The 9627-nt window shown below is 45.8% G+C and overlaps 30 non-coding genes and 2 pseudogenes across 30 annotated transcripts; all 32 read right to left on the minus strand.

The window, feature by feature from the left end:
* Positions 1-52: 52 nt before the first annotated feature.
* LOC118952596 lies at positions 53-171 on the minus strand. The gene has a single exon (XR_005043656.1). It is a non-coding gene; the product is annotated as a 5S ribosomal RNA (ribosomal RNA).
* Positions 172-348: 177 nt separating this feature from the next.
* LOC118952695 lies at positions 349-457 on the minus strand (annotated as a pseudogene).
* Positions 458-717: 260 nt separating this feature from the next.
* On the minus strand, positions 718-836 carry LOC118952547. The gene has a single exon (XR_005043607.1). It is a non-coding gene; the product is annotated as a 5S ribosomal RNA (ribosomal RNA).
* A 177-nt stretch (positions 837-1013) lies between these two features.
* Positions 1014-1132, minus strand: LOC118952548. The gene has a single exon (XR_005043608.1). It is a non-coding gene; the product is annotated as a 5S ribosomal RNA (ribosomal RNA).
* Positions 1133-1309: 177 nt separating this feature from the next.
* Positions 1310-1428, minus strand: LOC118952545. Its single transcript, XR_005043605.1, has one exon. It is a non-coding gene; the product is annotated as a 5S ribosomal RNA (ribosomal RNA).
* Positions 1429-1605: 177 nt separating this feature from the next.
* LOC118952513 lies at positions 1606-1724 on the minus strand. Its single transcript, XR_005043572.1, has one exon. It is a non-coding gene; the product is annotated as a 5S ribosomal RNA (ribosomal RNA).
* Positions 1725-1901: 177 nt separating this feature from the next.
* On the minus strand, positions 1902-2020 carry LOC118952524. The gene has a single exon (XR_005043584.1). It is a non-coding gene; the product is annotated as a 5S ribosomal RNA (ribosomal RNA).
* A 177-nt stretch (positions 2021-2197) lies between these two features.
* Positions 2198-2316, minus strand: LOC118952572. Its single transcript, XR_005043632.1, has one exon. It is a non-coding gene; the product is annotated as a 5S ribosomal RNA (ribosomal RNA).
* Positions 2317-2493: 177 nt separating this feature from the next.
* LOC118952535 lies at positions 2494-2612 on the minus strand. The gene has a single exon (XR_005043595.1). It is a non-coding gene; the product is annotated as a 5S ribosomal RNA (ribosomal RNA).
* A 177-nt stretch (positions 2613-2789) lies between these two features.
* Positions 2790-2908, minus strand: LOC118952698. Its single transcript, XR_005043727.1, has one exon. It is a non-coding gene; the product is annotated as a 5S ribosomal RNA (ribosomal RNA).
* A 177-nt stretch (positions 2909-3085) lies between these two features.
* Positions 3086-3201, minus strand: LOC118952689 (annotated as a pseudogene).
* Positions 3202-3461: 260 nt separating this feature from the next.
* LOC118952549 lies at positions 3462-3580 on the minus strand. The gene has a single exon (XR_005043609.1). It is a non-coding gene; the product is annotated as a 5S ribosomal RNA (ribosomal RNA).
* Positions 3581-3757: 177 nt separating this feature from the next.
* LOC118952546 lies at positions 3758-3876 on the minus strand. The gene has a single exon (XR_005043606.1). It is a non-coding gene; the product is annotated as a 5S ribosomal RNA (ribosomal RNA).
* A 177-nt stretch (positions 3877-4053) lies between these two features.
* Positions 4054-4172, minus strand: LOC118952636. The gene has a single exon (XR_005043696.1). It is a non-coding gene; the product is annotated as a 5S ribosomal RNA (ribosomal RNA).
* Positions 4173-4349: 177 nt separating this feature from the next.
* On the minus strand, positions 4350-4468 carry LOC118952557. The gene has a single exon (XR_005043617.1). It is a non-coding gene; the product is annotated as a 5S ribosomal RNA (ribosomal RNA).
* A 177-nt stretch (positions 4469-4645) lies between these two features.
* LOC118952552 lies at positions 4646-4764 on the minus strand. The gene has a single exon (XR_005043612.1). It is a non-coding gene; the product is annotated as a 5S ribosomal RNA (ribosomal RNA).
* Positions 4765-4941: 177 nt separating this feature from the next.
* Positions 4942-5060, minus strand: LOC118952568. The gene has a single exon (XR_005043628.1). It is a non-coding gene; the product is annotated as a 5S ribosomal RNA (ribosomal RNA).
* A 177-nt stretch (positions 5061-5237) lies between these two features.
* On the minus strand, positions 5238-5356 carry LOC118952579. Its single transcript, XR_005043639.1, has one exon. It is a non-coding gene; the product is annotated as a 5S ribosomal RNA (ribosomal RNA).
* A 177-nt stretch (positions 5357-5533) lies between these two features.
* LOC118952647 lies at positions 5534-5652 on the minus strand. The gene has a single exon (XR_005043707.1). It is a non-coding gene; the product is annotated as a 5S ribosomal RNA (ribosomal RNA).
* Positions 5653-5829: 177 nt separating this feature from the next.
* On the minus strand, positions 5830-5948 carry LOC118952590. Its single transcript, XR_005043650.1, has one exon. It is a non-coding gene; the product is annotated as a 5S ribosomal RNA (ribosomal RNA).
* Positions 5949-6125: 177 nt separating this feature from the next.
* Positions 6126-6244, minus strand: LOC118952550. The gene has a single exon (XR_005043610.1). It is a non-coding gene; the product is annotated as a 5S ribosomal RNA (ribosomal RNA).
* Positions 6245-6421: 177 nt separating this feature from the next.
* On the minus strand, positions 6422-6540 carry LOC118952602. Its single transcript, XR_005043662.1, has one exon. It is a non-coding gene; the product is annotated as a 5S ribosomal RNA (ribosomal RNA).
* Positions 6541-6717: 177 nt separating this feature from the next.
* On the minus strand, positions 6718-6836 carry LOC118952662. The gene has a single exon (XR_005043721.1). It is a non-coding gene; the product is annotated as a 5S ribosomal RNA (ribosomal RNA).
* Positions 6837-7014: 178 nt separating this feature from the next.
* Positions 7015-7133, minus strand: LOC118952637. Its single transcript, XR_005043697.1, has one exon. It is a non-coding gene; the product is annotated as a 5S ribosomal RNA (ribosomal RNA).
* A 177-nt stretch (positions 7134-7310) lies between these two features.
* On the minus strand, positions 7311-7429 carry LOC118952613. Its single transcript, XR_005043673.1, has one exon. It is a non-coding gene; the product is annotated as a 5S ribosomal RNA (ribosomal RNA).
* Positions 7430-7606: 177 nt separating this feature from the next.
* LOC118952551 lies at positions 7607-7725 on the minus strand. Its single transcript, XR_005043611.1, has one exon. It is a non-coding gene; the product is annotated as a 5S ribosomal RNA (ribosomal RNA).
* A 177-nt stretch (positions 7726-7902) lies between these two features.
* Positions 7903-8021, minus strand: LOC118952624. Its single transcript, XR_005043684.1, has one exon. It is a non-coding gene; the product is annotated as a 5S ribosomal RNA (ribosomal RNA).
* Positions 8022-8197: 176 nt separating this feature from the next.
* On the minus strand, positions 8198-8316 carry LOC118952635. Its single transcript, XR_005043695.1, has one exon. It is a non-coding gene; the product is annotated as a 5S ribosomal RNA (ribosomal RNA).
* A 177-nt stretch (positions 8317-8493) lies between these two features.
* LOC118952646 lies at positions 8494-8612 on the minus strand. The gene has a single exon (XR_005043706.1). It is a non-coding gene; the product is annotated as a 5S ribosomal RNA (ribosomal RNA).
* Positions 8613-8789: 177 nt separating this feature from the next.
* Positions 8790-8908, minus strand: LOC118952657. The gene has a single exon (XR_005043717.1). It is a non-coding gene; the product is annotated as a 5S ribosomal RNA (ribosomal RNA).
* Positions 8909-9085: 177 nt separating this feature from the next.
* LOC118952668 lies at positions 9086-9204 on the minus strand. The gene has a single exon (XR_005043723.1). It is a non-coding gene; the product is annotated as a 5S ribosomal RNA (ribosomal RNA).
* Positions 9205-9380: 176 nt separating this feature from the next.
* On the minus strand, positions 9381-9499 carry LOC118952679. Its single transcript, XR_005043724.1, has one exon. It is a non-coding gene; the product is annotated as a 5S ribosomal RNA (ribosomal RNA).
* Between the last annotated feature and the right edge of the window lie 128 nt (positions 9500-9627).

A 9627-nucleotide genomic window follows, 5' to 3' on the forward strand; every position in this document is an offset into this window, starting at 1 on the left:
CTTGTGGGAAAAAACGGACAAAGAGTTGAAATTCCACAAGGCAGTGACAAAAAGCTTACAGCACCTGGTATTCCCAGGCGGTCTCCCATCCAAGTACTAACCAGGCCCGACCCTGCTTAGCTTCCGAGATCGGACGAGATCAGGTGTACTCAGGCCGGTGTGGCCGTAAGCGAAAGGCAATCTCAAAAAGTGGATGAAATTGCATATACTGTAGCCATAATTTGTAGCACAGATTGTTGGATGAAATACAAACTAACCTTGCTTACTTATTTCAAAGCGAGGGCACATATTTCAGCCTTGTGGGAAAAAACGGACAAAGAGTTGAAATTCCACAAGGCAGTGACAAAAAGCTTACAGCACCTGGTATTCCCAGGCGGTCTCCCATCCAAGTACTAACCAGGCCCGACCCTGCTTAGCTTCCGAGATCGGACGAGATCAGGCCGTTGTGGCCGTAAGCGAGAAACTATCTCTTGGTGCACTATGTAAAGTCAAAGTGAGCCTGATTAACAGCTGTTGCATTTCCACCATTTAGATAAGCATCTTTGTGTCACTCAAAAAGTGGAAGAAATTGCATATACTGTAGCCATAATTTGTAGCACAGATTGTTGGATGAAATACAAACTAACCTTGCTTACTTATTTCAAAGCGAGGGCACATATTTCAGCCTTGTGGGAAAAAACGGACAAAGAGTTGAAATTCCACAAGGCAGTGACAAAAAGCTTACAGCACCTGGTATTCCCAGGCGGTCTCCCATCCAAGTACTAACCAGGCCCGACCCTACTTAGCTTCCGAGATCGGACGAGATCAGGCGTACTCAGGCCGGTGTGGCCGTAAGCGAAAGGCAATCTCAAAAAGTGGATGAAATTGCATATACTGTAGCCATAATTTGTAGCACAGATTGTTGGATGAAATACAAACTAACCTTGCTTACTTATTTCAAAGCGAGGGCACATATTTCAGCCTTGTGGGAAAAAACGGACAAAGAGTTGAAATTCCACAAGGCAGTGACAAAAAGCTTACAGCACCTGGTATTCCCAGGCGGTCTCCCATCCAAGTACTAACCAGGCCCGACCCTACTTAGCTTCCGAGATCGGACGAGATCAGGCGTACTCAGGCCGGTGTGGCCGTAAGCGAAAGGCAATCTCAAAAAGTGGATGAAATTGCATATACTGTAGCCATAATTTGTAGCACAGATTGTTGGATGAAATACAAACTAACCTTGCTTACTTATTTCAAAGCGAGGGCACATATTTCAGCCTTGTGGGAAAAAACGGACAAAGAGTTGAAATTCCACAAGGCAGTGACAAAAAGCTTACAGCACCTGGTATTCCCAGGCGGTCTCCCATCCAAGTACTAACCAGGCCCGACCCTGCTTAGCTTCCGAGATCGGACGAGATCAGGCGTACTCAGGCCAGTGTGGCCGTAAGCAAAAGGCAATCTCAAAAAGTGGATGAAATTGCATATACTGTAGCCATAATTTGTAGCACAGATTGTTGGATGAAATACAAACTAACCTTGCTTACTTATTTCAAAGCGAGGGCACATATTTCAGCCTTGTGGGAAAAAACGGACAAAGAGTTGAAATTCCACAAGGCAGTGACAAAAAGCTTACAGCACCTGGTATTCCCAGGCGGTCTCCCATCCAAGTACTAACCAGGCCCGACCCTGCTTAGCTTCCGAGATCGGACGAGATCAGGCGTACTCAGGCCGGTGTGGCCGTAAGCGAAAGGCAATCTCAAAAAGTGGATGAAATTGCATATACTGTAGCCATAATTTGTAGCACAGATTGTTGGATGAAATACAAACTAACCTTGCTTACTTATTTCAAAGCGAGGGCACATATTTCAGCCTTGTGGGAAAAAACGGACAAAGAGTTGAAATTCCACAAGGCAGTGACAAAAAGCTTACAGCACCTGGTATTCCCAGGCGGTCTCCCATCCAAGTACTAACCAGGCCCGACCCTGCTTAGCTTCCGAGATCGGACGAGATCAGGCGTACTCAGGCCGGTGTGGCCGTAAGCGAAAGGCAATCTCAAAAAGTGGATGAAATTGCATATACTGTAGCCATAATTTGTAGCACAGATTGTTGGATGAAATACAAACTAACCTTGCTTACTTATTTCAAAGCGAGGGCACATATTTCAGCCTTGTGGGAAAAAACGGACAAAGAGTTGAAATTCCACAAGGCAGTGACAAAAAGCTTACAGCACCTGGTATTCCCAGGCGGTCTCCCATCCAAGTACTAACCAGGCCCGACCCTGCTTAGCTTCCGAGATCGGACAAGATCAGGCGTACTCAGGCCGGTGTGGCCGTAAGCGAAAGGCAATCTCAAAAAGTGGATGAAATTGCATATACTGTAGCCATAATTTGTAGCACAGATTGTTGGATGAAATACAAACTAACCTTGCTTACTTATTTCAAAGCGAGGGCACATATTTCAGCCTTGTGGGAAAAAACGGACAAAGAGTTGAAATTCCACAAGGCAGTGACAAAAAGCTTACAGCACCTGGTATTCCCAGGCGGTCTCCCATCCAAGTACTAACCAGGCCCGACCCTGCTTAGCTTCCGAGATCGGACGAGATCAGGCGTACTCAGGCCGGTGTGGCCGTAAGCAAAAGGCAATCTCAAAAAGTGGATGAAATTGCATATACTGTAGCCATAATTTGTAGCACAGATTGTTGGATGAAATACAAACTAACCTTGCTTACTTATTTCAAAGCGAGGGCACATATTTCAGCCTTGTGGGAAAAAACGGACAAAGAGTTGAAATTCCACAAGGCAGTGACAAAAAGCTTACAGCACCTGGTATTCCCAGGCGGTCTCCCATCCAAGTACTAACCAGGCCCGACCCTGCTTAGCTTCCGAGATCGGACGAGATCAGGTGTACTCAGGCCGGTGTGGCCGTAAGCGAAAGGCAATCTCAAAAAGTGGATGAAATTGCATATACTGTAGCCATAATTTGTAGCACAGATTGTTGGATGAAATACAAACTAACCTTGCTTACTTATTTCAAAGCGAGGGCACATATTTCAGCCTTGTGGGAAAAAACGGACAAAGAGTTGAAATTCCACAAGGCAGTGACAAAAAGCTTACAGCACCTGGTATTCCCAGGCGGTCTCCCATCCAAGTACTAACCAGGCCCGACCCTACTTAGCTTCCGAGATCGGACGAGATCAGGCGTACTCAGGCCGGTGTCGTAAGCAAGAAACTATCTCTTGGTGCACTATGTAAAGTCAAAGTGAGCCTGATTAACAGCTGTTGCATTTCCACCATTTAGATAAGCATCTTTGTGTCACTCAAAAAGTGGAAGAAATTGCATATACTGTAGCCATAATTTGTAGCACAGATTGTTGGATGAAATACAAACTAACCTTGCTTACTTATTTCAAAGCGAGGGCACATATTTCAGCCTTGTGGGAAAAAACGGACAAAGAGTTGAAATTCCACAAGGCAGTGACAAAAAGCTTACAGCACCTGGTATTCCCAGGCGGTCTCCCATCCAAGTACTAACCAGGCCCGACCCTACTTAGCTTCCGAGATCGGACGAGATCAGGCGTACTCAGGCCGGTGTGGCCGTAAGCGAAAGGCAATCTCAAAAAGTGGATGAAATTGCATATACTGTAGCCATAATTTGTAGCACAGATTGTTGGATGAAATACAAACTAACCTTGCTTACTTATTTCAAAGCGAGGGCACATATTTCAGCCTTGTGGGAAAAAACGGACAAAGAGTTGAAATTCCACAAGGCAGTGACAAAAAGCTTACAGCACCTGGTATTCCCAGGCGGTCTCCCATCCAAGTACTAACCAGGCCCGACCCTGCTTAGCTTCCGAGATCGGACGAGATCAGGCGTACTCAGGCCGGTGTGGCCGTAAGCAAAAGGCAATCTCAAAAAGTGGATGAAATTGCATATACTGTAGCCATAATTTGTAGCACAGATTGTTGGATGAAATACAAACTAACCTTGCTTACTTATTTCAAAGCGAGGGCACATATTTCAGCCTTGTGGGAAAAAACGGACAAAGAGTTGAAATTCCACAAGGCAGTGACAAAAAGCTTACAGCACCTGGTATTCCCAGGCGGTCTCCCATCCAAGTACTAACCAGGCCCGACCCTGCTTAGCTTCCGAGATCGGACGAGATCAGGCGTACTCAGGCCTGTGTGGCCGTAAGCGAAAGGCAATCTCAAAAAGTGGATGAAATTGCATATACTGTAGCCATAATTTGTAGCACAGATTGTTGGATGAAATACAAACTAACCTTGCTTACTTATTTCAAAGCGAGGGCACATATTTCAGCCTTGTGGGAAAAAACGGACAAAGAGTTGAAATTCCACAAGGCAGTGACAAAAAGCTTACAGCACCTGGTATTCCCAGGCGGTCTCCCATCCAAGTACTAACCAGGCCCGACCCTGCTTAGCTTCCGAGATCGGACGAGATCAGGCGTACTCAGGCCGGTGTGGCCGTAAGCAAAAGGCAATCTCAAAAAGTGGATGAAATTGCATATACTGTAGCCATAATTTGTAGCACAGATTGTTGGATGAAATACAAACTAACCTTGCTTACTTATTTCAAAGCGAGGGCACATATTTCAGCCTTGTGGGAAAAAACGGACAAAGAGTTGAAATTCCACAAGGCAGTGACAAAAAGCTTACAGCACCTGGTATTCCCAGGCGGTCTCCCATCCAAGTACTAACCAGGCCCGACCCTACTTAGCTTCCGAGATCGGACGAGATCAGGAGTACTCAGGCCGGTGTGGCCGTAAGCGAAAGGCAATCTCAAAAAGTGGATGAAATTGCATATACTGTAGCCATAATTTGTAGCACAGATTGTTGGATGAAATACAAACTAACCTTGCTTACTTATTTCAAAGCGAGGGCACATATTTCAGCCTTGTGGGAAAAAACGGACAAAGAGTTGAAATTCCACAAGGCAGTGACAAAAAGCTTACAGCACCTGGTATTCCCAGGCGGTCTCCCATCCAAGTACTAACCAGGCCCGACCCTGCTTAGCTTCCGAGATCGGACGAGATCAGGCGTACTCAGGCCGGTGTGGCCGTAAGCAAAAGGCAATCTCAAAAAGTGGATGAAATTGCATATACTGTAGCCATAATTTGTAGCACAGATTGTTGGATGAAATACAAACTAACCTTGCTTACTTATTTCAAAGCGAGGGCACATATTTCAGCCTTGTGGGAAAAAACGGACAAAGAGTTGAAATTCCACAAGGCAGTGACAAAAAGCTTACAGCACCTGGTATTCCCAGGCGGTCTCCCATCCAAGTACTAACCAGGCCCGACCCTGCTTAGCTTCCGAGATCGGACGAGATCAGGCGTACTCAGGCCGGTGTGGCCGTAAGCAAAAGGCAATCTCAAAAAGTGGATGAAATTGCATATACTGTAGCCATAATTTGTAGCACAGATTGTTGGATGAAATACAAACTAACCTTGCTTACTTATTTCAAAGCGAGGGCACATATTTCAGCCTTGTGGGAAAAAACGGACAAAGAGTTGAAATTCCACAAGGCAGTGACAAAAAGCTTACAGCACCTGGTATTCCCAAGCGGTCTCCCATCCAAGTACTAACCAGGCCCGACCCTGCTTAGCTTCCGAGATCGGACGAGATCAGGCGTACTCAGGCCTGTGTGGCCGTAAGCGAAAGTCAATCTCAAAAAGTGGATGAAATTGCATATACTGTAGCCATAATTTGTAGCACAGATTGTTGGATGAAATACAAACTAACCTTGCTTACTTATTTCAAAGCGAGGGCACATATTTCAGCCTTGTGGGAAAAAACGGACAAAGAGTTGAAATTCCACAAGGCAGTGACAAAAAGCTTACAGCACCTGGTATTCCCAGGCGGTCTCCCATCCAAGTACTAACCAGGCCCGACCCTGCTTAGCTTCCGAGATCGGACGAGATCAGGCGTACTCAGGCCGGTGTGGCCGTAAGCAAAAGGCAATCTCAAAAAGTGGATGAAATTGCATATACTGTAGCCATAATTTGTAGCACAGATTGTTGGATGAAATACAAACTGACCTTGCTTACTTATTTCAAAGCGAGGGCACATATTTCAGCCTTGTGGGAAAAAACGGACAAAGAGTTGAAATTCCACAAGGCAGTGACAAAAAGCTTACAGCACCTGGTATTCCCAGGCGGTCTCCCATCCAAGTACTAACCAGGCCCGACCCTACTTAGCTTCCGAGATCGGACGAGATCAGGCGTACTCAGGCCGGTGTGGCCGTAAGCGAAAGGCAATCTCAAAAAGTGGATGAAATTGCATATACTGTAGCCATAATTTGTAGCACAGATTGTTGGATGAAATACAAACTAACCTTGCTTACTTATTTCAAAGCGAGGGCACATATTTCAGCCTTGTGGGAAAAAACGGACAAAGAGTTGAAATTCCACAAGGCAGTGACAAAAAGCTTACAGCACCTGGTATTCCCAGGCGGTCTCCCATCCAAGTACTAACCAGGCCCGACCCTGCTTAGCTTCCGAGATCGGACGAGATCAGGCGTACTCAGGCCGGTGTGGCCGTAAGCAAAAGGCAATCTCAAAAAGTGGATGAAATTGCATATACTGTAGCCATAATTTGTAGCACAGATTGTTGGATGAAATACAAACTAACCTTGCTTACTTATTTCAAAGCGAGGGCACATATTTCAGCCTTGTGGGAAAAAACGGACAAAGAGTTGAAATTCCACAAGGCAGTGACAAAAAGCTTACAGCACCTGGTATTCCCAGGCGGTCTCCCATCCAAGTACTAACCAGGCCCGACCCTGCTTAGCTTCCGAGATCGGACAAGATCAGGCGTACTCAGGCCAGTGTGACCGTAAGCGAAAGGCAATCTCAAAAAGTGGATGAAATTGCATATACTGTAGCCATAATTTGTAGCACAGATTGTTGGATGAAATACAAACTAACCTTGCTTACTTATTTCAAAGCGAGGGCACATATTTCAGCCTTGTGGGAAAAAAACGGACAAAGAGTTGAAATTCCACAAGGCAGTGACAAAAAGCTTACAGCACCTGGTATTCCCAGGCGGTCTCCCATCCAAGTACTAACCAGGCCCGACCCTGCTTAGCTTCCGAGATCGGACGAGATCAGGCGTACTCAGGCCTGTGTGGCCGTAAGCGAAAGGCAATCTCAAAAAGTGGATGAAATTGCATATACTGTAGCCATAATTTGTAGCACAGATTGTTGGATGAAATACAAACTAACCTTGCTTACTTATTTCAAAGCGAGGGCACATATTTCAGCCTTGTGGGAAAAAACGGACAAAGAGTTGAAATTCCACAAGGCAGTGACAAAAAGCTTACAGCACCTGGTATTCCCAGGCGGTCTCCCATCCAAGTACTAACCAGGCCCGACCCTGCTTAGCTTCCGAGATCGGACGAGATCAGGCGTACTCAGGCCGGTGTGGCCGTAAGCAAAAGGCAATCTCAAAAAGTGGATGAAATTGCATATACTGTAGCCATAATTTGTAGCACAGATTGTTGGATGAAATACAAACTAACCTTGCTTACTTATTTCAAAGCGAGGGCACATATTTCAGCCTTGTGGGAAAAAACGGACAAAGAGTTGAAATTCCACAAGGCAGTGACAAAAAGCTTACAGCACCTGGTATTCCCAGGCGGTCTCCCATCCAAGTACTAACCAGGCCCGACCCTACTTAGCTTCCGAGATCGGACGAGATCAGGCGTACTCAGGCCGGTGTGGCCGTAAGCGAAAGGCAATCTCAAAAGTGGATGAAATTGCATATACTGTAGCCATAATTTGTAGCACAGATTGTTGGATGAAATACAAACTAACCTTGCTTACTTATTTCAAAGCGAGGGCACATATTTCAGCCTTGTGGGAAAAAAACGGACAAAGAGTTGAAATTCCACAAGGCAGTGACAAAAAGCTTACAGCACCTGGTATTCCCAGGCGGTCTCCCATCCAAGTACTAACCAGGCCCGACCCTGCTTAGCTTCCGAGATCGGACGAGATCAGGCGTACTCAGGCCGGTGTGGCCGTAAGCGAAAGGCAATCTCAAAAGTGGATGAAATTGCATATACTGTAGCCATAATTTGTAGCACAGATTGTTGGATGAAATACAAACTAACCTTGCTTACTTATTTCAAAGCGAGGGCACATATTTCAGCCTTGTGGGAAAAAACGGACAAAGAGTTGAAATTCCACAAGGCAGTGACAAAAAGCTTACAGCACCTGGTATTCCCAGGCGGTCTCCCATCCAAGTACTAACCAGGCCCGACCCTGCTTAGCTTCCGAGATCGGACGAGATCAGGCGTACTCAGGCCGGTGTGGCCGTAAGCGAAAGGCAATCTCAAAAAGTGGATGAAATTGCATATACTGTAGCCATAATTTGTAGCACAGATTGTTGGATGAAATACAAACTAACCTTGCTTACTTATTTCAAAGCGAGGGCACATATTTCAGCCTTGTGGGAAAAAACGGACAAAGAGTTGAAATTCCACAAGGCAGTGACAAAAAGCTTACAGCACCTGGTATTCCCAGGCGGTCTCCCATCCAAGTACTAACCAGGCCCGACCCTGCTTAGCTTCCGAGATCGGACGAGATCAGGCGTACTCAGGCCGGTGTGGCCGTAAGCGAAAGGCAATCTCAAAAAGTGGATGAAATTGCATATACTGTAGCCATAATTTGTAGCACAGATTGTTGGATGAAATACAAACTAACCTTGCTTACTTATTTCAAAGCGAGGGCACATATTTCAGCCTTGTGGGAAAAAACGGACAAAGAGTTGAAATTCCACAAGGCAGTGACAAAAAGCTTACAGCACCTGGTATTCCCAGGCGGTCTCCCATCCAAGTACTAACCAGGCCCGACCCTGCTTAGCTTCCGAGATCGGACGAGATCAGGCGTACTCAGGCCGGTGTGGCCGTAAGCGAAAGGCAATCTCAAAAAGTGGATGAAATTGCATATACTGTAGCCATAATTTGTAGCACAGATTGTTGGATGAAATACAAACTAACCTTGCTTACTTATTTCAAAGCGAGGGCACATATTTCAGCCTTGTGGGAAAAAACGGACAAAGAGTTGAAATTCCACAAGGCAGTGACAAAAAGCTTACAGCACCTGGTATTCCCAGGCGGTCTCCCATCCAAGTACTAACCAGGCCCGACCCTGCTTAGCTTCCGAGATCGGACGAGATCAGGCGTACTCAGGCCGGTGTGGCCGTAAGCGAAAGGCAATCTCAAAAGTGGATGAAATTGCATATACTGTAGCCATAATTTGTAGCACAGATTGTTGGATGAAATACAAACTAACCTTGCTTACTTATTTCAAAGCGAGGGCACATATTTCAGCCTTGTGGGAAAAAACGGACAAAGAGTTGAAATTCCACAAGGCAGTGACAAAAAGCTTACAGCACCTGGTATTCCCAGGCGGTCTCCCATCCAAGTACTAACCAGGCCCGACCCTGCTTAGCTTCCGAGATCGGACGAGATCAGGCGTACTCAGGCCGGTGTGGCCGTAAGCGAAAGGCAATCTCAAAAAGTGGATGAAATTGCATATACTGTAGCCATAATTTGTAGCACAGATTGTTGGATGAAATACAAACTAACCTTGCTTACTTATTTCAAAGCGAGGGCACATATTTCAGCCTT

The sequence above is a fragment of the Oncorhynchus mykiss genome, unplaced genomic scaffold, assembly GCF_013265735.2.
Source record: "Oncorhynchus mykiss isolate Arlee unplaced genomic scaffold, USDA_OmykA_1.1 un_scaffold_355, whole genome shotgun sequence".
NCBI lineage: Eukaryota > Metazoa > Chordata > Actinopteri > Salmoniformes > Salmonidae > Oncorhynchus > Oncorhynchus mykiss.